At 23.1% G+C, this 23,353-nt stretch overlaps 1 protein-coding gene and 1 long non-coding RNA gene across 3 annotated transcripts in view; both read left to right on the top strand.

The window, feature by feature from the left end:
- Positions 1–23,353, top strand: part of LOC122506901 (epidermal growth factor receptor) — a 184,558-nt gene that overhangs the window by 59,456 nt on the left and 101,749 nt on the right. The window lies entirely within an intron of this gene.
- On the top strand, positions 73–10,519 carry LOC122507069. 2 transcript variants are annotated; one of them, XR_006302088.1, is made up of 3 exons: positions 73–242; positions 9,997–10,052; positions 10,360–10,519. It is a non-coding gene; the product is annotated as an uncharacterized LOC122507069 (long non-coding RNA). The 2 variants fall into 2 exon arrangements; XR_006302085.1 differs by lacking the exon at positions 73–242 and adding an exon at positions 3,578–3,652.

Below are 23,353 nucleotides of genomic sequence, written 5' to 3'. Positions count from 1 at the left end.
ATATTTCTTTGCGCGGCTTATTGAATTTTTATTCTTAAGCAAAGTATTTCATGAAATCGCGTTGTTGCCAAAGAGGATGTTGTTACGTAAATTTTGAGCCAACAATTCATGCTCCGCTTTTATCTCTTTTTACTTTAACTTCAAAGTGTTAAGTTTGTTGTAAGAATTTTTCAGAGAGGAAAAAGAGACGTTGACACTTATTTAGAGTAAAGAAGCGCTCTGCTATTTCCACGTTCCATAACGTTGAGTTTACTTTAATTTTTATTGTTATAATTATTATTATTACTACTATTATTATTACTATTATTATTATTACTACTATTATTATTACTATTATTATTATTACTATTATTATTTTTATTACTATTATTATAGTTATTATCATTATTATTAATAATAGTAATTAAATTCACTGATTTATTACTCGTCTCGAATGTAGAAAATACTTTTTGACTCTAGGGTCGAAAAGTATCATTTTTGTCCCTAGTGTCAAAAAGTATGTTCTACAATAGAGATTGAAAATAGATTTTTTTTGGAGAATTATTGAGAATTTTGGAACTTCTTTTTTTTGGAAATAAAAAAAGTTGTTTTTGCAAACGCAGTATTTTTAAAATTCGCTACTTATTCTTTGACATGAGAATAAAATATCAGGTAAATGTTATATAACATTTCACTTTTAAATTTTCTTCGTGGTAATTCAAAGTTGACATACATTATCTCTTTTTTCTATAGCTTCACAAGAAACAATCTTCATTTCAGCATAATGTAAACATATATAATTTTAAGAAAGAAACAAAAAATAGCATATCACATCATCATGATACTTATCTTCACTATCATTCTTATCTACAATATAATTACTGTATCATCTTTATCGTCAGCATCGTCACTGATCATTATCATAATCATCATCATCAAATTCTTCATTATCATCAAATCGCGAGAAAAAAAATATTATTATCAATATTAGATTTTCGGTACAAATAATTGATTTCATATAGTTAAAATCTCTATAAATGAATAACGCGGAATTCCAGTTAGAAATATTCGCAAAATTATTAATTTGTTTTTGTTAATTGTCAATTATTTTCGCAAATAATAGAATTTTTCTCTGGAATTCAATTATTTTGGATTTATTTTTAATTTTATTTTTAACATTAAAATTCAATATTGAGAAAATTTTTTTTAATCAACCACAGTTTTCTTGAAAGTGTATCAAATTGATACCAAATTCAATTAAATTGATACCAAAATTCTTTTAAAAATCAATCATTTTATTCTTGAAATTTATAAATAAAATTATTCAAAACTTTAATTTATTCAATTCCAAATCAATTTTTATTAGAAATTTGGACGAGAATTCAATTATTTAAATGCAAAAATAAATAATTTATTGAATAATTGAATATTTCTTAAATTTAAATTCTTATAAAGAACTTTATCAAGAATTTTTAAAATAATTGAATTCTTACGAAGAATTGCATTACAAATTTTTGAAAATAATTATTACACTCTTGGAAACAAATTATATCAAATTTTTTTCAATAATTGAATTTTTCAAAGAATTTTATTCAAATTTTTATAAATAATTACGTTCCTAGCGAAATTAATTTAAAATTATCTTAAAAATAATTGAAATCCTGCGATGACTTTTATTATTTATGAAAATAATTGAATTCCTGCCACAAAATTTATTAAAACTTTTAAAAGTATGTAATACAATTTTAGATAAGAAATTTTATTGTTTACAAAAATAATTGAATTCCTGAGAAGAATATTATTTATAAAAATAATTGAATTCTTGCAACGATTATTATAAAAATTTTAAAAAATAATTGAATTCCTGAGAAGAATTTTATTATTTATGAAAATAATTGAATTCCTGAGAAGAATTTTATTATTTATGAAAATAATTGAATTCTTTCAAAAAAATTTATTACAATCGTATTGAAAGCAATTCAATTATTATAGGTACATAATTTTATTAAATTTTTTTAAATTATTGAATTCTTTCAAAAAATTTTATTAAAATTATATTGAAATCAATTCAATTATTATAAAGAATTTTAAAATAATTGAATTCATTTAAAGAATTTTATTAAAATATTGTTAAAAATAATTGAAATTCTTGCAAAGGTTATTATTAAAATTTTTAAAAATAATTGAATTCCAGAGAAGAATTTTATTCTTTATAAAAATAATTGAATTCTTGCGAAGAATTTGATAAAAATCTATTTAAATAATTGATTATTTTCGGAAAATATTAGGAAAATTCTGTTTTAAATAATTGAATTCCTATGAAAATTTTTTTATTTATGAAAATAATTGAATGTTTGCGAAGAATATTTATAAACATTTTTTTTTTCAATTATTCAATTCTTTTGGGGAAATTTTTTATTAAAATAGTAAAAATTATTCTCAGTAAAGAGGCAAATTTAATTGTTGATTTTTCTCTAATAACCGCAAAATTCTACAGAGAGTAAAATAATTTTTTAAATTCAAAAACACTTTTCTTAAAAGTATCTAATTGATATCAAATTGATTTAAATTGATTTAAATTGATTTAAATTGATAGCAAAAATTTGGCTCAAAATTTTGATTTGATCTACATTTTTTTTGTATCAATTCATTGCAATTGAATACTTTCGGAGTTAATATAGTGAAAATAAATAGCTAATCAGAAAATTATGCTTAAATGAAACATATTTTATAGTTGAATTAAACTTAATTCAAACTTAATCAAACTTATGTATTGAATCAGAAATTTATTATGTTTTATTCAAAAATAATTTTTAGTTGACTGCGAAAAAAGAAAAATAATTATGTTTTGATAATTATACTGTTTTCTCAGTGTATAGATTAGGTACTAAATAAAAGTGAGAATCAATTTCAAATTGATATTTTTTGCGTGAAGATTTTCAGAAATCCAATAACCAAATACAAAAATAGTTTACATATGGTGCGCGTATATCTAAGCATAAAATCGTTTATGACTGAAAACGGGTCAAGTCACAGACCTCCATGAGTGTAAAAATACAATACATGACATTTTTTTTTTTCTTCAACTTCCATGGCGGATGACCCTGGGAATGTTGCGTTTTATTATAACGCCATGTGTATAATAGTGACTCTTGAATTCTTATCATCAATGGAAAATACACGTATATATGTTTATAACTATGTGAAAGAAACGAAGGACAAAATAATGGTCAATATGTGCAAAAAGAGTTTTTTTTTTCTCCTCTATACCGATTGTTACTAAAACTTCATTCATGGAAATTATTTATTGCAAATGTTGCTTCGCACAAGTCTATTATAACGATAAATAGTTGCGAAGAGAAAAAAAATTATTATCTATCTATATATTTATACCAAAGAATGAATATTTAGGTCGTTGAACGTCTTCTTATTGTAACAAGTCAGTGATAAAGTGTGACATTGTTTAATTGATTCCACGTGTTGTGTTAGTATTTCTTTTTTTTCAATAAGTTTATCATGGAAGGAAAAATTCTCTACGGAATTTATTTATTTAACTAAAAAAAATGCTTTTCATCTCAATTGTGACTGAACAAAACAAACAAGACTTCCTTTTTTTAAAAATGAAATTACATTTTTGGAACCAGGGGGTAAAGTAATCTTTTGTACCCCTAAGGTAAAACTTTTTACAATCCTACTTTCTTCAATTATTTTTATTTTGAGAGGTATAATGAAAAACAGAAAAAGTATTCTTTTTTGTTGTTGGTATTGTCGCAGCAGATATGAGTGAGAGAATATATGAAAAAAAGTGATGTGCATTTTGAACGGTATAAAGTTGAAAATTATAGTGTTTGTGGTACACTAGTGTCACTCTTTAGACCGTGAAAGAAGAATACAGTGTTGTACAACGACAATTAAAATCAACAAGCCTTTACTCGTGCTAAACTTAGCGTGCTTCGTTATTGTACAAGTGCATGTTTCATCCTCCACTCATTTTATGGCTTTCACATTATTATTGCAATAAATGTAAAGCACATATCAATAAACTAATTCGTTAACAATAGAAAATTCCCATCGTCTCTTCATTTTTCTACAAATTTTCAAACTTCTCGTTAAAATTTCAATTATTTTTAGAAATAATTAAATTCTCCGAAATTTAATTGTTTTCAAAAATTTTAATTCAATTCTTGGCGAAATTTCAATTATTTTCAAATATTTTCCACAATTCAATGATTTTCAATATTTTTTAATTTTATAAAATCTCCCATAAGACATTATATAAATAAATAAATAAGAATTTTCCAAAACATTTAATATTTTTATAAATAATAAAATTCTTTTCCAAAATTCAACTGCTTTCAATAATTTTAATAAAATTCTTGACAAAAATTCAATTATTTTCAAAAATTTTAATAAATTACTTGTCAAAAATTAAAATTTCAATTATCTTTATAAGTAATAAAATTCTTCTCCGAAATTCAATTATTTTCAACAATTTCAATAAAAATCTTGACAAAATTTCAAGTATTTTAAATAACTTTCCCCAATTCAATTATTTTCAATACCTACTATTTTATTCAAATTTTCCAAAAGAATTCAATTATTTTCATAAAATAATAAAAATTTCACAGGTATTCAATTGTTTACAAATTTTATTTATAAATTTCTTCGTAATAATTCAATTATTTTCATAAATAATAAAAACTTATTTCAGAATTTCAATTATTTTTAATACAATTTTAATCGAATTCCTCGAAAAATGTAATTATTCATATAAAATTTTATTGAAATTCGTCAAAAGAATACAATTATTTAAAAATTTATTGATTAAATTCTATATGAAAATTCAATTTTCAGAAAGATTTAATTATTCAATAAATTATTTAGTTTTGTATTTAAATAATTGAATTATCGTAGAATTTTCTATTAAAAATTGATTTTAAAAATGATCTATTCAGAAATTCAATTATTTTCAAAAGTAATAAAATTCTTTGCAGAAATTCAATTAGGGTTTAAATTTTTTTGAAAATTCTCGTTAAAATTTCAATTATTATTTTCAATAATTTTAATAAAATTCTTACCAACTATTGAACTCTTTTTCAAAAATATTAGAATTTTTCACGTGAATTAAATTATTTTCAAATATTTTAATAAAATTGTTTTAAAGAATTCAATTATTTTAAATACAATTTTAATTACTTTTTTTTTTGAAATAATTGAATTTTTCTTTTAGATTTTAATGAAATTCTTCTCAAGAATTCAATTATTTTTCAAAATAACAAAATTTTTCACAGAAATTTAGTTCTTTTTAAACATTTTAATAAAATTTTTCGCAATAATTCAATTATTTTCATAAATAATAAAATTATTTTCAAGAATTCAATTATTTTTGAAAATTTTAAGAAAATTCGTTGAAGCTATTCAATTACTTTCATAAATAATGAAATTATTTTCAGAAATTCAATTATTATTGAAAATTTTAAGAAAATTCTTTGCAACTATTCAATTATTTTAAAAATATAAAAATTTTTCTTTGGATTCCAATTATTTTTAATACGATTTTACAGGAATTGCTCAAAAAATGTAATTATTCTTAAAAATTTAATTTCAATTCCTCGAAAAAATCTATTTATTCAAAAAAATTTTTTTTTTTAAATTCTTCGAAAGAATTTAATTATTAAAGATAAATAACAAATTTATTCCTGAAAATTCAATTATTTTCAGGCACTTTAATAAAATTCTTTGCAAAATTCAATTTTTTTTATAAATAACAATATTCATCACAAGAATTCAATTATTTTTAAAAGTAATAAATTTCTTCTTGGAAATTCAATTATTTTAAAAAATTCAATTATTTTCATAAAAGATGTTTAAATTTTTCTTAGGGATTTATGTATTTTTACAAATAATAAAACTCATCGCAGAATTTAAATTATTTTTAATACAATTTTAATGGAATTTCTCGAAAAATTTAGGTAATTATTCTTATAAATTTTATTAAAACTCGTCGAAAGAATTGAATTATTTAAAAATTTATTATTAAAATTTCTTATTAGAATCGAATTTTAAGAAACATTAAATTATTAAATAAATTATTTATTTTTGTATTTAAATAATTGAATTCTAGTAGAGTTTTCTAATAAAAATTGATTTAAAAATGAGTTTTAGTCAAAATTTTAGATAATTGAACATTAAAATCAATATAACGTAAATTTTTAGAAATAATTGAATTTTGAAAATTTGAAATTATTTTTTTTGAAAAAGTTTAATTGAATTTTTTTTATATTATTTTAAGTTTCTTTTTTCTAATAGGTATATATTTAATGAAAGAATTTATACGAATAATTGAAATTTCGTTAAATTGTTTTTTGTAATTGACAAAAAATTGTCAAAAAACTTTTTGAAAAATTATTAAAACTAATCGATTTAAAGAAGAATTTTAGTTAAACATTCTTGAAAATAATAATTGAATTGATATAATAATATTTTTTAAAATTTCATTTTCAAATTGGAAATTACTTTATCAATTGCATCAGAAAAAAGGTGACTTATAATATTATTTGCATTAAAAATAATTATTGATCCATAAACAATAATTATTGCCACTGGACAATAATTAGAATATTGATAATTACATAGCTATAATTACGATTTTTTAAAAGTATTCCGTATTATTGGCACATAAAAAATTGTAGGAACATATAAATAAATTCCTGCTTTGATATTCTCGAGACACAAAAGAATCAATTCCCGAGAATTTTTTTTTCCGCAATTAAAAACTAGAAAAAAAATAAACTTTCATTCGAAATAAAATAAATTCTTCGCGAGTATTTGCATTATTCACAGACAAATTTATATTCGTCTATAAGAAGCATATGTCTCCTAAATAAAGTTGCATATACAATAAACGATTGTGTATTATTTTGTGTGTAGTACATTGAATTTTACACGCAGTTACGATGCATTTGGAATATTAAATTCTTCCTTCATGTATATATATCTACAAGGAGTGAAAATATATATAGAAAACAATCGAGAGAGAATTCAATTGAAATTTTTTCGAGTAAAAAAAATGACAAAAAATTTTGTTGGAAAAAGAAGTCCTCGCATTTTTTTTATGTAATATTACCTTAATTATTAATTAAGACCTGGTAAAAGTAGATATTATATGCACTCTTTTTCCCATATATATGCATATATATATACATACCATATTATGATTGATGCGTTTCACTTTCTCACGGAGTCTGTATTACCTTATTATTATTTCTGCAGTCTATATTTTACTTTACTTTAATAGTAATCGAGAAAAAATTATATTTAAATGCCGTTCTTGTTGTCGTCATGAAAGAGAAAAAAAGAGAGAGGTGGGGGAGGGAGGTTTATTCGTTTTGCAATAAATATTCTAATTTACTGAGAAATAAAGTATGTACTTTATAATTTTTTATGAAAAATTATTACATAGTAAATAATTTCTCAAATTATTGTATAAACTTGGTTTTTTATTCTTTAGCGCAGAAATAAGTGTCTTGAGTATGTACTAATTTTTATGACAAAATTGCAGACTTCGCACTGGATAATTAATTTTTAAAAAGTAACAAAAAGTAGCTTTCAAACTAAAAAAAGTAGCTATTAAAAAATTAAGCTTGAAGACCAAAAAAAAAAAAAAATAAATAAAAAGATTGTTTTAGACACTTTACAAAACTGACCAAAAATTCCATTCTATATTTAATTTTCTTGATTTTTTCCTAATTTTCATCAAAAATATTTACTTTCTTCTTATCTTGAAAATAAATTCAATTCCTGCAACGAATTTTATTATTCATACGCGAAAAAATTCAAATATTTATAAAAATAATTTAATTCTGTTTGGAAATTTCATGAAAATAGTAGATATTAAAAATCATTGAATTGCGAAAAGTTTTTAAAAATAATTAAATTTCACAAAGAATTCTATTAAAATTTTCGAGAAGAATTGAATGTCTGTGTGGTATTTTATTAAATTTTTTTGAAAATAATTGAATTCCTAAAAAGCATTTTATATTTTATGAAAATAATTGAATTTTTGCGAATGATTCTATTAGAATTTTTTTAAATAATTGAATTTCCGAGAAGAAATTTCTTACTTTTAAAAATAATTGAATTCTTGTGATGAATATTGTTATTTATGAAAATAATTGAATTTTGAAAAGAATTTTATTAAACTGCCTGAAAATAATTTAAAATAATTAAATTTAAAATAATTTTGTTATTAATCTTTAATAATTAAATTCTTTCGAAGAATTTAAAAAAAACATTTTTTTAAATAATTGATTTTTTCGAGGAATTGAAATTAAATTTTTAAGAATAATGACATTTTTTGAGCAATTCCTCTAAAATTGTATTAAAAATAATTGAAATCCTACGATAAATTTTATTATTTATGAAAATAATTGAATTCCTGAGAAGAATTTTATTATTTATTAAAATAATTGAATTCCTGAGAAGAATTTTATTATTTATGAAAATAATTGAATTCTTGCAACGAATTTTATTAAAATTTTCAAAAAATAATTTAATTCCTCAGAAGAATTTTATTATTTTGAAAAATAATTGAATTCTTGCGAAGAATTTTATAAAAATTTCTAAAAATTATTGAATTCCTGCGAATAATTTTATTATCCGTGAAGATAATTGAATTTTTCCGAAGAATTTCATTAAAATTTTTGAAAATAATTAAATTCTTTGAAGAAATATAATTAAAAATAAAATTAAAAACAATTATTAAATTCCAAATTTTTTAATAAACAAATTATATCAAAATCATTTTAAATATTTGCTTTTTTTGAGGAATTCATTTAAAATTGTATTAAAAATAATTGAAATCCTGCGATGAGTTTTAAAATTAATAAAAATAATTGAATTCTTGAGAAGAATTTTACTAAAATCTAAAAGTATAATTGAATTATTTAAAAAAAATTTGATTAAAATTGTATGTATTTAAAATAATTTATTTCTTTCGAACAATTTTATTAAAATATTTGAAAATAATTGAATTCACGTGAAAAATTCTAATATTTTATGAAAATAATTAAATATTTGGTAAGATATTTTATTAAAATTTTCAAAATTTTCAATTGAATTTGTGAGGTGAATTTAATTATTTATGAAAATAATTGGTTTATAGCGAAAAATTTTATTAAAATGTCTAAAAAAAATTGAATTTCTGTGAAAAATTTTGTTATATTTGAAAATAATTGAAATTTTCATATGAATTTTATAAACATTGTTTTAAAAAATTAAATTTTTTCGAAATATAATAAATAATATGAAAATTTTATTTTAAATAATTAAAATTCTTTTGGAAAATTTTATTTGCGAGCTTAATTGAATTTTTCTATTAATTAATTTAAAATAATGTTACAAATAATTGTAATTCTTCGATAAGTTTTATTATTTATGAAAATAATTGAATGTTTGCAAAGAATTTTAAAATCAAAGTTGTAAATAATTAAATTTTCATGAAAAATATTATTAGTGAAAAGTAATTGAATTATTGTGAAGAATTGTATAAACAGTTTGTTAAATAATTGATTTTTTTGAAATTTCTCTGAAATTGCTATTTCTAAATGAATTGAATTTCGGTGGAAATTTTATTATTTATGAAAGTAATTGAATTTTGTATGAATTTTATCAATTGTTTAAAATAATTAAATTGTTTTACAAAATTTTATGAAAATACTAGATATTGAAAAGAATTGAATTTCGAATATTTTTTTAAAATAATTGAATCGTTTTAAAGAATTTGATTATAATTTTTGAGAATAGTTTTTTGATTTTTTAGTATTAGCGAATTTATTTACTGTTTCATTTATTTCACTGTTTTTCTAAGGATAATAAAGTGAGACAAAAAACGAATTAAAAGTGTTGCCTAGCAACACTTTTGATTCGTTTTTTGTCTCAATTTGATATTCTTAGAAATATTGTATTTGTTGTCTGTTTTGTTCTAATTTTTCTAATTTAATGTCTTTTTTGTTTCAGGTAAGCAACAGTGGAAAACGACTATATTACTTTTTAAGATGTTTGTTTTCAAGCAAGTGAGTAGAAACATTTTTTATCTATTTTCTACAAAAAAGAAAAAGAAATGGATTCTTTTTCTCCTAGGGGAGAAAGTATCTTTTCAGCACATTTTCAGTAAGAATTCTTTTATAGTTAAAAATCATTTTTCTGATTCTAATTTTCAAGTATGAAAATTTTTGCTCTCATTTTAATTGCTATCAAATTTTATTTCTTTGCTTATTTTTCATAATTTCTTGTATATAGTATATAACAAGAATTATGAAAAAGAAGCGAAGAAATAAATATATTGAGTTGAGTCCAGTGTGTACAATAAGACATTTCCAGATGCGAGAGATGCACAGCTGGTTCTCACACTTTGGCAGAGGCACTTAAGAGAATTCAAAGGATTTAAAAAACTCTTTGGTGATTAAACTGAAGTAGATTTTAAACAGGTTTTTCTTTTTCGTGAATTATTGCGTGCGAAAAAAATGTATTTTTGCTTTCGTGTTCTTTAAATATAATATTTAAGGGTGTCTTTAAAAAAAAAAAAAATTTTTCTATTGAACGATTTTATCATTTTTTGCTGCTTTCTTTCTGCAAAAATTTACGAATTTTACATTTTTTAGGATATTTACGAATATATTTGAATTGATTCTTTGTTTGCAAAAAGTTCGGGGAACTTTTATTTTATGTTTCTTTGAGCACGTTTATTTATGCTGAACGATAGATAGACAATAAATCTTCTTTTCTCGTCTGTATGAATGTAACACAATGTAATGACTGCACGTGGAATCAATTAAACAAAGTCATGTTTATCTATTTGTGTTCCTTTCAGTCGTTCTATAAATGAGTCATTATTGCATTTTTGATTATTTTCCTATTCACTGTTTCAAGCGTCGATTTTCTCTTTTTTTTATTTTTCTTGAGTTATGAAAATTTGTCACTTAATTGTTATCTGACAGGGCACGGATCGTTTTTAAGACTCAACAAAAAGTCGCTTTAGTCGCATAAATTGACAACAAAAAGTCGTATAAAATTTTCAAAAAAAGTCGGAAAAAAGTCGCATGAAATTTAAAAAAAAAACGACAAAAAGAAAACACGAAATTGTCAAAATTGTAAGAAAAAATCAAATTTCTCAACAACAGATACATTAATATCAAACAGTCCGATATAAATTTAAATTTTCCCTCAAAATTTTATAAATAATAAAATTTATCATAAAAATTAAATTGTTTTCAAAAGTTCTGATAAAATTCTTCGCAAAATTCAATTATCTTCAAAAATAAGAAAATTCTTTACAGAAATTCAATTATTTTCAAAATTTTTTTTTTAAATTCTCCTCAAAATTTCAATTATGTTTATAAATATCAAAAATTCTTCTGCAAAATTCAATTACTTTTAAACATTTTAAATGAAAATCTGTTCAAAATTTCAATTATCTTTCTGAATAATAAAATTCTTATCTGAAATTCAATTATTTGCAAAGAATTTTAATAAAATTCTTGTCAAAATTTCAATTATATTTATAAATAATAAAATTCATCCTAGAAATTCAATTATTTTCAAAAGTATTAAAATTCTTCGCAAAAACTCAATTATTTTCACGAATTTGAAATAAAATTCTTCTTATGAATTCAATTATTTTCAAATATTGATAAAAATATTTGCAATAATTCAATTATTTTCAAAACGTTTAATAAAATTTTACGCAGAAATTCAATTATCTGCCAAAATTAATAAAATTATTCACAGGAATTCAATTATTTTTTAAAATTAATAAAATTCTTTACAAGAATTCAATTATTTTTAAAAAACTTTAAAATTCTTGGCAGTAATTTTTTTTTTATAAATTATTAAGATATTTCAAAGGAATTGAATTATTTTCAAAAAATAATTGAACCTTTCGCATGACATCAATTATTTTCGAAAATTCATCAAATTTATCGTAAAAATTCAATTATTTTCAATCATTACTAAAATTCTTCTCAATAAATTCAATTATTTTGAAAAATTTTGATTAAATTAATGATAAGAAAAAAATGAATTATTTTCAATACAAAATTTTCATTAAATTTCCTTGAAAAAATTTAATTATTTTCAAAAATTCTAAATCAATTCTCTACAAGATTTCAATTATTTTTATAATTAACAAAATTTTCTTCGCTGAAGTTTAATTATTTTAAGGAATTTTAATAAAATTTTTCGCAAAAGTTTAATTGAATTTTTGACGGGAAATAAATTTTTTTTCAATTATTAATGAAAATCTTTGCGCAAGAATTCAATTATTTTCATAACTTTTAATAAAATTTTCCGCAGAAATTCAATTATTTGCCAAAAATTAATAAAATTTATCCTAGAAATTCAATTATTTTCAAATTTTCTTTTTAAATTCTCCTTAAAATTTCAATTATCTTTCTAAATATCAACATTCTTCCACAAAATACAATTACTTACTAATGTTTTATAAATTTCTTCCCAATAATTCAATTATTTGCATAAAAAATAATTAAAATTTTTTTTTTTATAAGTAAAGTCTCATAATAATAATTAATGATTTTATCACTCGGTTATCTTTAATTATTATAAAACATGAAGACATCGATTGCTCCGAGTCGAAGACTCGGAGTGATCGATTTCTTCATGTTTTATAACAATTTTTTATAAGTTGTTTTTTGTTTCAAAAAGTTGTGAATTTGAATCTTTTGAAGAATTTTAATTCCTATGGAAAAATTATAATTAAATATTTATTTAAAAAAGAAGTTATTGATGTTTTCGAAAAATTTGAAAGAAATTTGTAAATAAATGTAGCAGAACATTTTTTTTACTCAAACTTTTTACTTTAAATTTAAAAAAAATTTTTAAATTTCATTCGCATTTTACTAAAACAAATCTTGAAAAAGTCGATTAGTCGCATTTTTTCACAAAAAAAGTCGAAAAAGGTCACATTTCCTTAGAAAAGTTGAAGAAAGTCGAAAAAAGTCGCACAATCCGAGTCCTGTTATCTATTGAAAACTAGTATTTACTACTTTTTTTTATGATTTTCTACTATTTGGATACTTTTTTTTATTTGATACACTAAAAGCTACTTTTTTTCATGTTTGAGAATTTACACTTCTTTAAATTTGTTAACAGTTGAAATGAACAAAAATTTTTTTTAAATAGAACACTGAAAAAAAAAATTTTCTTAATTTAAGAATATATACTAAAAAAAAGGTGTCCAGGATATTCCCCACTTAATTTAAATGGGGAATATCCTGGGCACCTTTTTTATAGTATATATTCTTAAATTAAGAATATTTTTTTTTCCAGTGCATTGAACAAAATAAAATGATTAAAATTTTGAATAATTTTAATAAATTTAAAAAAAAATGATTGAATTTCGAAAGGATTATGTTTGTAATTTTTAGAAATAGTTAAATTATGTGGAGTAATAGTAAAACACCCCTTCTATGATAAATTGACAAACTTATGAAGAAGCAACACTGATGCATATAATGACTGAAGTGCCAGTGAATACGTAAGTTGCTTGTAACAATCTGACTCTGAATACTGGAGCAGAAAAAAAGTCCACACACCCGTAATTCAAGCCAGATGCCACATATAAAGCAAGACTTGTACTTGGTTGCTTTTACTGCAATCAAATGAAAGAATCAACAAGAAAAACAAGCGATACGTATATATTAAAGGAACGTGAAGCGAAGGTAGAGAGCTATATATGTGTATTTATGCGCAAAAGAATACCATTCGACGCTTTCATAATAAAATAACAAGTCAAACTGAAAGTTCGCCTCTTCAGGAGATTCAAATCAAGCCATTAAACTGTACCAGAAAAAGAAATATTTAGTTTGGAATTTTTCGAAATTTAAATTTTTGTTCTTTTCTATCTTGTTGACAGTAGGGAACAGTAGGGAACAGTAGGGAACAGTAGAGAACAGTCAGGGTTGAACCATGTTTTAAACTTTGTTTATAACTTTTTTTAAAGAATAAATTGAGTTCTTAGTTAAAAAATAGCGGGGGTTCAACCTTGCCTATATCTACATAGATTAAGTCTACATAGATTGGTAAACTCAATGAATAAATTTCCACCAAAAATGTATTCCAATCAAGAGAAGAAATTAATCCCTTTTGTTACAATAAATATTATTGATTTTAAAAAAATCTTTTCTTTCTATTTAGTGACACGTGTTGAATGCTAAAATCAATGGCTTGCGAAATCAAGAAATTCCATCACGTTGTAACTTTGGACTTGGTGAATCTTGAAGTCTGAGACATGTCAACGGGGCAATGTAATCCAATATAATGACAAAAAATTCGCAGCAAATCTTATATTTCTTCAATATGCAAACTTCTTCAAATGCATATTTAATATCACAAATTAATTTTTAGTTCATTTAATGAAGTTTCTACTTTCTACTTTATATTTTAGCTTAATTTCAATTTTAATTTCATTTTTGTGTTTAATTCATAAAAGAGTTTTTGAAGTGATGACAACTGCGATTATTATTTGATCGCAGCTATCACTTGATCCATTGTTTGTGTCACGTAATTCGGTATTTAAGAGATACGAAATAGTTGAGATTTATTTTTAATGTAAATACGAAATTGATTAGAATAATAAATTATCTTCTATTTACTTAATACTTATACTATATTTAATTAATTCTTAAAAATTGTCCGTAATGGCGCCATGTGAGTCACGTTTACGATAAATAATTAAATCTTTTGAGACAAAAATAACTTTTGTAAACGTTATTTCCGCCATTGAATATACATTTTAGTGACCTAGCGATACAAAAGGTCATTGTCGCATAATTTGTTTTTTAAATAAAGCATTTAAGGCGTGTGGTTGAAAAAAAACATTCGTAATGATTTTGAATATAGAAATAGCTAAAAAAAATCTATCTTTTTTCTGAGTTTAGATTTGAATTATTTAGCTATTTTTTTTTCTTTTTTGAAAGACTGTTTACATCGCTAATCGCTATTCGTATAGGTTTCGAGTTTCGTATCTATGAACAGTCGGTAAAGCAGATAATTGCGCGGTAAAATTAAATTTACTGTCAATATTTGCCAAATAAGTTTCTAATTTTTAGAGTAAAAAATTAGAGATATAAAATCTATTTGGAAGGCTTATAAAAAATTACAAGTTTCCGCAGTGTGGGAAAAGTTTTGCTAAGATTCGAGGGCACGGCTAATAATTGGTGAAGAGAGGAGGAAGCAAAATTTGTGAATATATCGTAAAAGCAACATGGATCAAAACGAGAAAGCTGCACCGGATCCGAGCACCATCTGCCCCGTGTTCCTTTTCTTAAGAGAGTACCACGAGGAGAATATATTTGAAGAGGCGCAGGTTAAACTTCTCCTAAAGTGGGCGTGCGTCTCAAATGTACCCTTCTACATTTCCCATGAACACCACCTTGCGCATTCGTCCCTGTGGAGTAGAATTTTCGAGAGGTAGACTTGCAGCCCTCTGGTGCGGAAGGACAAACACTTGCGACCCCTCCGGTATCAGGTGTCACTTTTTTCCCTACAGTTAAACTATATCTCATCCCTTGGGGTTTTTTTTTTTTTTTGGTTCGATCCCACACACTTGAGATCCATACGCATGTCACTACGTAAATACATCACTCTACGTATATGGTAAATTTTTTAGTAGAGTAAAAAATTGGTAGTGGAGTCATCCAGTCATCGAGATTGAAAATTTGATGGCTTACTCAATTTTTATCCTTCTTCTTTTTTTTTATTTCCTTCCTTCCTTTTTTTGTCAAGAGATCGGGAATTTTGAGGAGATTTCCGTTCGGATAGGAAGTAAGACAAAAGATTCAGCTGGGAACATGAGTTTTCATTGGAGTGCACTTCAAGTGTAACAAAAGTGACACCGGATATCATGGATGTAACTAACATCATTTTCCTACAACTATAACATTTTTTTATGACAATACGTGTTTTTATGTAATTCACGTGTTTCTTAAATTACACTGAGAAAACAATATATTTGAATCAAACATAATTATTTTTGTTATAAAAAATTATTTTTGAATTAAACATAATAATTTTGATTAAAAAATAATAACAGGGTTGCCACAGGTCAGGGAAATTATAGGGAAGTCAGGGAAAGTAGAATTGGTCAGGGAAAAGTCAGGGATTTTTATTAAAATTATACTAGAAAAAATTAAATTTTTTTAATTAATAAGAAAATTCTAAAAATTTGTGTCTTTTTTTAAAAAACTTTAATTTCAATTTTAAAAATTTTAACGCTATTATTTGAAAGAATTCAATTATCTTAATAAATATTAAACTTCTTTCCAGAAATTCTATTATTTTCAAAAATGTTTAAAAAATTCTTGTCAACATTTTAATTATCTTTATAAATAGCAAAATTCAATGCAAAATTCAATTACATTCATAAATAATAGTATTCTTCACAAGAATTCAATTATTTTTAAAAGTAATAAAATTCAATTATTCTCAAAAATTTTAATAAAATTCATGGCAAAATATAAATTATTTTTAACAAAAATTTTATTATTTCAATGATTTTTCAATATTCTACTATTTTAATAAAGTTTCCCAAAAGAATTCAATTATTAAACAAAAATTTTGACAATATTTAACACGAACATTCAATTATTTTTCAAGCAAATAAAAATTTCACAGGAATTGAATTATTAAAAATAGAATTTGCATACTTTTTTTTAAAAAAACTAATTGTTTGATTTTATTAAAAATTCTTCGCAATAATTCAATTAGTTTCGTAAATAATAAAATTCATTGCAAAATTTTAATTATTTTTAATAAAATTTTAATCGAATTCCTTTAAACTGTAATTATTTTAAAAATGTTATTAAAATTCATCGAAAGAATTCAATTATTTAAAAATTTGTTGATAGAATTATGTATAAGAATTCAATTATAAGAAACATTTAATTATTCAATAAATTATTTATTTTTGTATTAAAATAATTGAATTCTGATAGAATTTTTTAATAAAAAATAAAAATTGATTCAAAAATGACTTTTAGTTCAGATTTTACATAATAATTGAATATTAAGAGACATTTAAACCTGAATTTTTAGAAATAATTGAATTTTGAAAAGGTTTTATTTTCAAAATTAGCAAAATTTTAATTTTTTTCAAAAATGTTCTCCAATTCAATAATTTTCAATATCTACTATTTTAATAAAATTTTCTAAAAAAATGCAATTATTTACAATAAATTTTAATAAAATAAATTCAATTATTTTCATAAATAATAAAAATTTCATCGGAATTCAATTATTATTTACGATTTTTTTCAAAATTTCTTCGCAATAATTTAATTATTTTCATAAATAATACAATTTTTACAAGGATTCAATTATTGTCTTAAATAAGAAAATTCTTTTTAGGAATTGAATTATTTTCATAAATAATAAAGCTCATTGCAGAATTTTAATTATTTTTAATAAAATTCCAATCAAATTCCTTGAAATCAGTAATTATTCTTAAAAATGTATAAGATTCAATTTTAATTATTCAATTATTAATATTCAATTTTAAGAAACATTTAATTATTCACTAAATTATCTATGTTTGTTTTTAAATAATTGAATTCTCATAGAATTTTCGAATAATAATTGATTTATAAATGAATTTCAGTTAAAGTTTTAGATAATAATTGAATTTTGGAGAAGTTACTAATAATTGCAATTGTTTAGAAATAATCGAATTTTGTGAAAGTTTTAAATTAAAATCTTTGAAAACTTGAATTTTTTATACTTTTAATTAAAAATATGGAACTAATTTTATTTTCAAAAAGTTTAATTGCAATTTTTTAAAATTATTTCATGTTTTTATTTTCTAACGTATATTTAATTGAAGAATTTCAGAATAATTAAAATTTTACGTTTAATAGAATTGCAAACAAATGGATTTAAAAATTGTCAAAGAAGAAGTTTTTCAAAAATAATTAAAACTTGATTTAAAGTAGAATATTATTTTAAATTTTTAGAAAATAATAATTGAATTGAATCGATGGAAATAATTTTAAAGAAGTTACAGTAACAACATTCTTAATTTATAATATGAAATGATGATTTTATTACTCGGTTATATTTAATTACTAAAAAACAGGAAGAAATGGATCACTCCGAGTCGAAGACTCGGAGTGATCTATTTCTTCCTGTTTTATAATAATATTCTTTCAAGTTATTAAATTTCAAAAGGTTTGAATTTAAAGTTATTGATATTTTCGAATAATTTTACAATTAAAGAAATTCTTAAATAAATGTACCTAATAGAACATTTTTTTTGAGTATTTAATAATTTTTAGAGTGAATCAGAATATTCTTGAGGGTCAGGGAAAAAGACAAAATTTTGTATGGAAATTAGGGAAAAATAAAATTAAATTTTTGTAGCAACCCTGAATAAGTTACATTCAATAAAAATTACGTTTCATTCAATTATAAAATAGTGTTAATTTAATTTAATTTTAGTTGGCTACATATTTTTGGATTAAAAAAAAATTCCTCCATGATTTTTAAAAAATGAATTTAGGGTCACCACAAAAATCAATTTCTCTAACAATTTTAAGCTGTAAAATAATTTAAAAGAACCCAAACTCGTAGCCTAAAATTTCGAAAAAATCAGACCCGTACAACTCTTTCATATAAATTTATTTAAAAAAAAAAACTGTTTATTTTTGGTGTTTACGTTTCAAATTGAGCCTAAAATTAAAAATGAATAAACTATATTCTCAAGGATGATGGAACTGATTTTTAAGTGTTTGAAAAAGCTTATTTTTTCTCTCGCCATTTGTTAATTCATGAGAAAAAAGCTGATTCAATATTGTATACCTACTTTTTGAAGAAGTTTCATATGCGGTCCATATAGGCAGATGGTCACAGAATCCAATGCATTTGTTCTAGGTTTGGTCCCAGAATTAAGTTCGAACCTCGAACGGAAAAAAAATGAATTGTGATGTTTGTAGAATGAAAAAACTTTCTCTTTTTAAAAAGAGAATATGTTGACTTACAAAAAAGGTATAGACATAAATAAAAAAAAGTTGGACATAAAAATGTTGCGACCAAAATATAAAGAAAATTACTCGGGAAATAGAAATTATTTCCTGTATATTATAAATTTTAGAGACATAAACTTCCGTTGTGTTGAGTCACTTTTTTGTTGTGAATATTTTTTCCTTTTATTATTTTTTATTTGTCGAATCAGATTACAATTGAGTCATTTCGAAAAACTAAGAGAATGAATTATTTTTATTTTTACTTTTAAGGATCTTGGCTAGGAAGAGTTAATAGTTGTTATTTTACATGAGAATTGAGAAACATTAATTTTATACAGAAATATTAGTTTTATACAGAAAAAAAATTTTTTATATGGAAAAATTGATAAAGAAAAAAAAGGAGACGATTGTAGTAGTAACAAAAAATATTTTTGAAATAAGAATAAGAAAGATGAAAGAGACGTATTTTCATTTTTTAATAAAGGAGCCTTTTAGTCACCAGTGCAAGTTATTCATTTTTGAAACATAAACATTAGAGAACAATGAAAGATGTAAACTTGCGGCGTTTTCCTTGACAATGTGAATGACGTACCGGCGACGAACGACAAACCATAAGCAATTTTATAACTCACTGTGACGAATATAAAGATCACTCTACAATTTGGACAATCTGTGCACGTTATACATACATATATACATATATATACATCACTAATGCTCTTTGCTCTTGAGTTCCTTGACGAGAACCCTACGAGAACAAAATCATTTTCTCGACATTTATGTCTATAAATTTTCAAACTTTTCTTAAACTTTGAAAAATTTTTAATTTTAAATTACAAATATCTGAACTTTTACAATTTCTAGTGAACAAATTTATTTATTCTTCAAATTTTATAACAATGGTGTACGTGTGTTAACGAACATTTTGTTACAATTCCATTTGGAGTAAAAATAGTTTTCAATATTAAAAATTTTTGGGGGTAAACCCTTTTTTTGGGTCTTTAGACACATTTTTTTTCAAAACCTATACGATTTAGGCAATTTTGAGACTCGGGATCGTGTTCAGCGGATGAAAATACATTGAAAAGCACTCCGATATCGAAAATTAACAGAAACAAATTTTTTTTTTGGTCTTTGCCCCCACTTTTTTCAAAATTACTAATTTTTTTGGTCTTGGAAATTTTTTTTTGTCCTTAATATGGGAGTCATTTTCAGTGTATTTTCGTCCGCTGAACACGATCCCGGTTTCCAAAATTGCCTAATACGTCGGGATTTTGAAAAAAGTGGGGGTAAAGGCCCAAAAAAACCGCTTTTTTGTCATATCTTTGATATGGGAGTCATTTTCAGTGTATTTTCGTCCGCTGAACACGATCCCGGTTTCCAAAATTGCGTAATACGTCGGAATTTTGAAAAAAGTGGGGGTGAAGGCCCAAAAAAACAAAATGACCCCAAAAAACCAGTTTTTTTGAGTCTTTTTCGTGTTTTTTCAAAATCCTAACGTGGTAGGCAATTTTGAAACCAGACATCGTGTTTGACGGTCAAAAATACATTTTTGAAACGATTCTGATAACAAGAATGAAAAAAAGGCAAATTTGACAGGTCTGTGTAATAATTGAAAATCAAAATTTAAAAAAAATGTAAATTTCTCATACATATAATTATCATGTAAAACGTTGTGTATAATTATCACATTACTGAGTACCGACTAAAATGTCATGTAAGTTTCAAACTTATCGCATTCACTATATTCACTATAGACCTTGTATCTCTATTATCATATATGATAAATACCTGCAAAAATCCCTCGCAATATAAGAAATTTTTATCACTCAAATGGGAGTTACCATTAAGTGTGAAGTGTATTTGAAAAAAAAAATTAAATGTTTTTTTTCACTTAAAAATTTAAAAAAGAAAAAGAGTAGAAAATAAAATTGAGCGATAATTTTAAATTGAAAAAAAGGAAGATATACATTTGCATATCAGAATGGGTCGTATGTAGAATGAACCTAAGTCTCTGCCGTGTCTTGCTTCCTTCAACTTGAATGCACTCATGCGTATCGCCCTACCTTTACCTGTACATATAACTTAAGCCAAAAAATCAAATAACATCGCATAATACAATAGATTCCAGTACAATGACAATGAAACATAAAATTTACCAAATTGATGCCGCACGTGGTCATTTGAAAGTTTTTTTTTTAAATCTCAAAAAAAAAATGGGACATGATTGCATTTCCTGTTACTTATTGGATACAAAAGAGGGACTTTAAAAAAAACTGTAATTTTTCTGAAATAATTTAAAGAACTTTTTTTTTTAAATGCAAAAAGTACGTCAAGGCTACATTTCGATCCCTATTTAATTTTTCCGGAAAAAAATTCCTCTTTTAAAAAAGAAATGAAATGGAAATTAAATAGAAATCTTATTCTGCATTTTTTCCCCTCTTTCATTTAAAATTGATGAAAGAATTTTTTGAACCGAAGAAAGATTTGAATTGGAAATGTAAAATTCTAAAATTAGAAATGTAATCGGAATGAAATCGATTAATTTGCGAATTTGTTATGGAAATGAAAATAAATCTCTTGAGAATCAAATGAAAAAAATTGTAAATTCAATGAAATGAGAAAAATCTAAAAATTTCATTATTTGAAGACGAAAATATTTTTAATTTTACTGCCTTGGATTCATTTCTTGTATTTATTTATTAATTCTATGCTTGGAAGCGTAAATAAAAGGGAAACTAGAAATTAAAAGTAAAAATGAAGATTATTAATGTATTCTTGTTTCATAATGCGCATATATGTACTTTCACTTTCACTAATTCTTGTCTTGTATTTATCTGGATCTAAGAAGTAAGAAACGCACTTCTTTCCGAAGATAAAATTCAAGTTGATCCTCAACTGTAGGTAAAAAGGAAAATTGAGGATAAAGTAGATATTCGTGGATAATTTGCTCTCACGAAGTTAACATGTATCGGTAAGGAAGTCTTCTCTCGTTTCCAGTGAAGCTAAAAATGAAGACATAGTTTAGAACACCTCCGCCATATGGTGCTAGTGATGCTGTAAATCCTTTCAAATGAATCTTTGGTCTCGCATTTTAAAATAGCAATACCCTTAGATATTAAGTCATATGTATATTATTTTATTATATTATAATATTATATTATTAAATTAAATAATAATATAAAACAAATTTATACAACGAATTTTTATTCTTCGTAAATTTAGAAGAGTTGCGTTTTAAATTTTCATAAATAGATGAACTTCAAAAAGTTTCAATTTATAAAATTTTATATTTAATTAGAAATTTTAAAGAACTTCGATTTTTCAAAAAAAAAATTTAATAAATCAAAGGTGAATTTTATTTAAAAATTGAAGAAAATAATAATTGAATTGAAATTTTGAAAATAATATTGAAATTTTTGAAAAACTTAATTCCTATGGAAAAATAATAAAAAAAATATCATCAAAACGAAATTTCAAGCTCGAACGAATTAAAAAATTGCCATATATACAGCAATTCAGTGCCAAAGTCCGATAAAAAACGGATTATTTTTCAAATCGATATTATAAAAGATCTATATTGGAATTTTTTTTAAAAGTCGAAGAGAAAAAAATTCAATATTTATACAAAGATTGACCAATGGGAACGAGCAACACTCATCATAAAGTTTGTCCTGACAATAAAGTTTGAAAGTTTACCTCGACACTGCAAATATTGGAGTGGCGGGGTTTTACAGAAAAAGTTTCCACTGACTCCAAGAAATGCTAAGCTGTCTCTTGACCAAAAAGTCTTACTGCGACCAAAAAGAAAAACAAAAAATTTCGGTTCAATTCACCGGAAATAGGAAAACTTCCGAACTCATTTGGTTTATAATTATTAGGGCGGTTACTATTTTTTAACGGCTCATTAATCGGTCCTATCGATGACCTCTAATTATTCTCCCTTCGAACTGCAATGAGTAAAGTGCCCTCTTTAAGAATGACTTAATTATTTGGTTCAAATAAAAATTTTATTTTTGTCGAATGTGATTTTTATTTAAAACAAATAAATCCATTATATTTAAATATTTATTGTTAAACTTTCTATAGAAAGTTATATAACATAATGGATTTATTAGAATCTATAGATTCAATGTCTGATTGTAAATAATAGAATTAATATTATTTATGAACATCTTGAGATTTTTCTCCACCTGCGAACGCCAAGGTCACCGCTAGATGGCAGTTCAGTTCCTTCTTGGAATTTCCACTGCCATCTGGTGGTGACCTTGGCGTTCTCAAGTGGAGAAATCGGCCATTTTATTTCTTCTTTTTCACCTTTTTTTGACGATTTGTCACCTTTT

This window comes from Leptopilina heterotoma, unplaced genomic scaffold (genome assembly GCF_015476425.1).
Source record: "Leptopilina heterotoma isolate Lh14 unplaced genomic scaffold, ASM1547642v1 Lhet_0, whole genome shotgun sequence".
Taxonomy (NCBI): Eukaryota; Metazoa; Arthropoda; class Insecta; order Hymenoptera; family Figitidae; genus Leptopilina; species Leptopilina heterotoma.
Note: the sequence above shows the minus strand (reverse complement) of the source record. Positions and strands in the feature narration are given on the sequence as shown.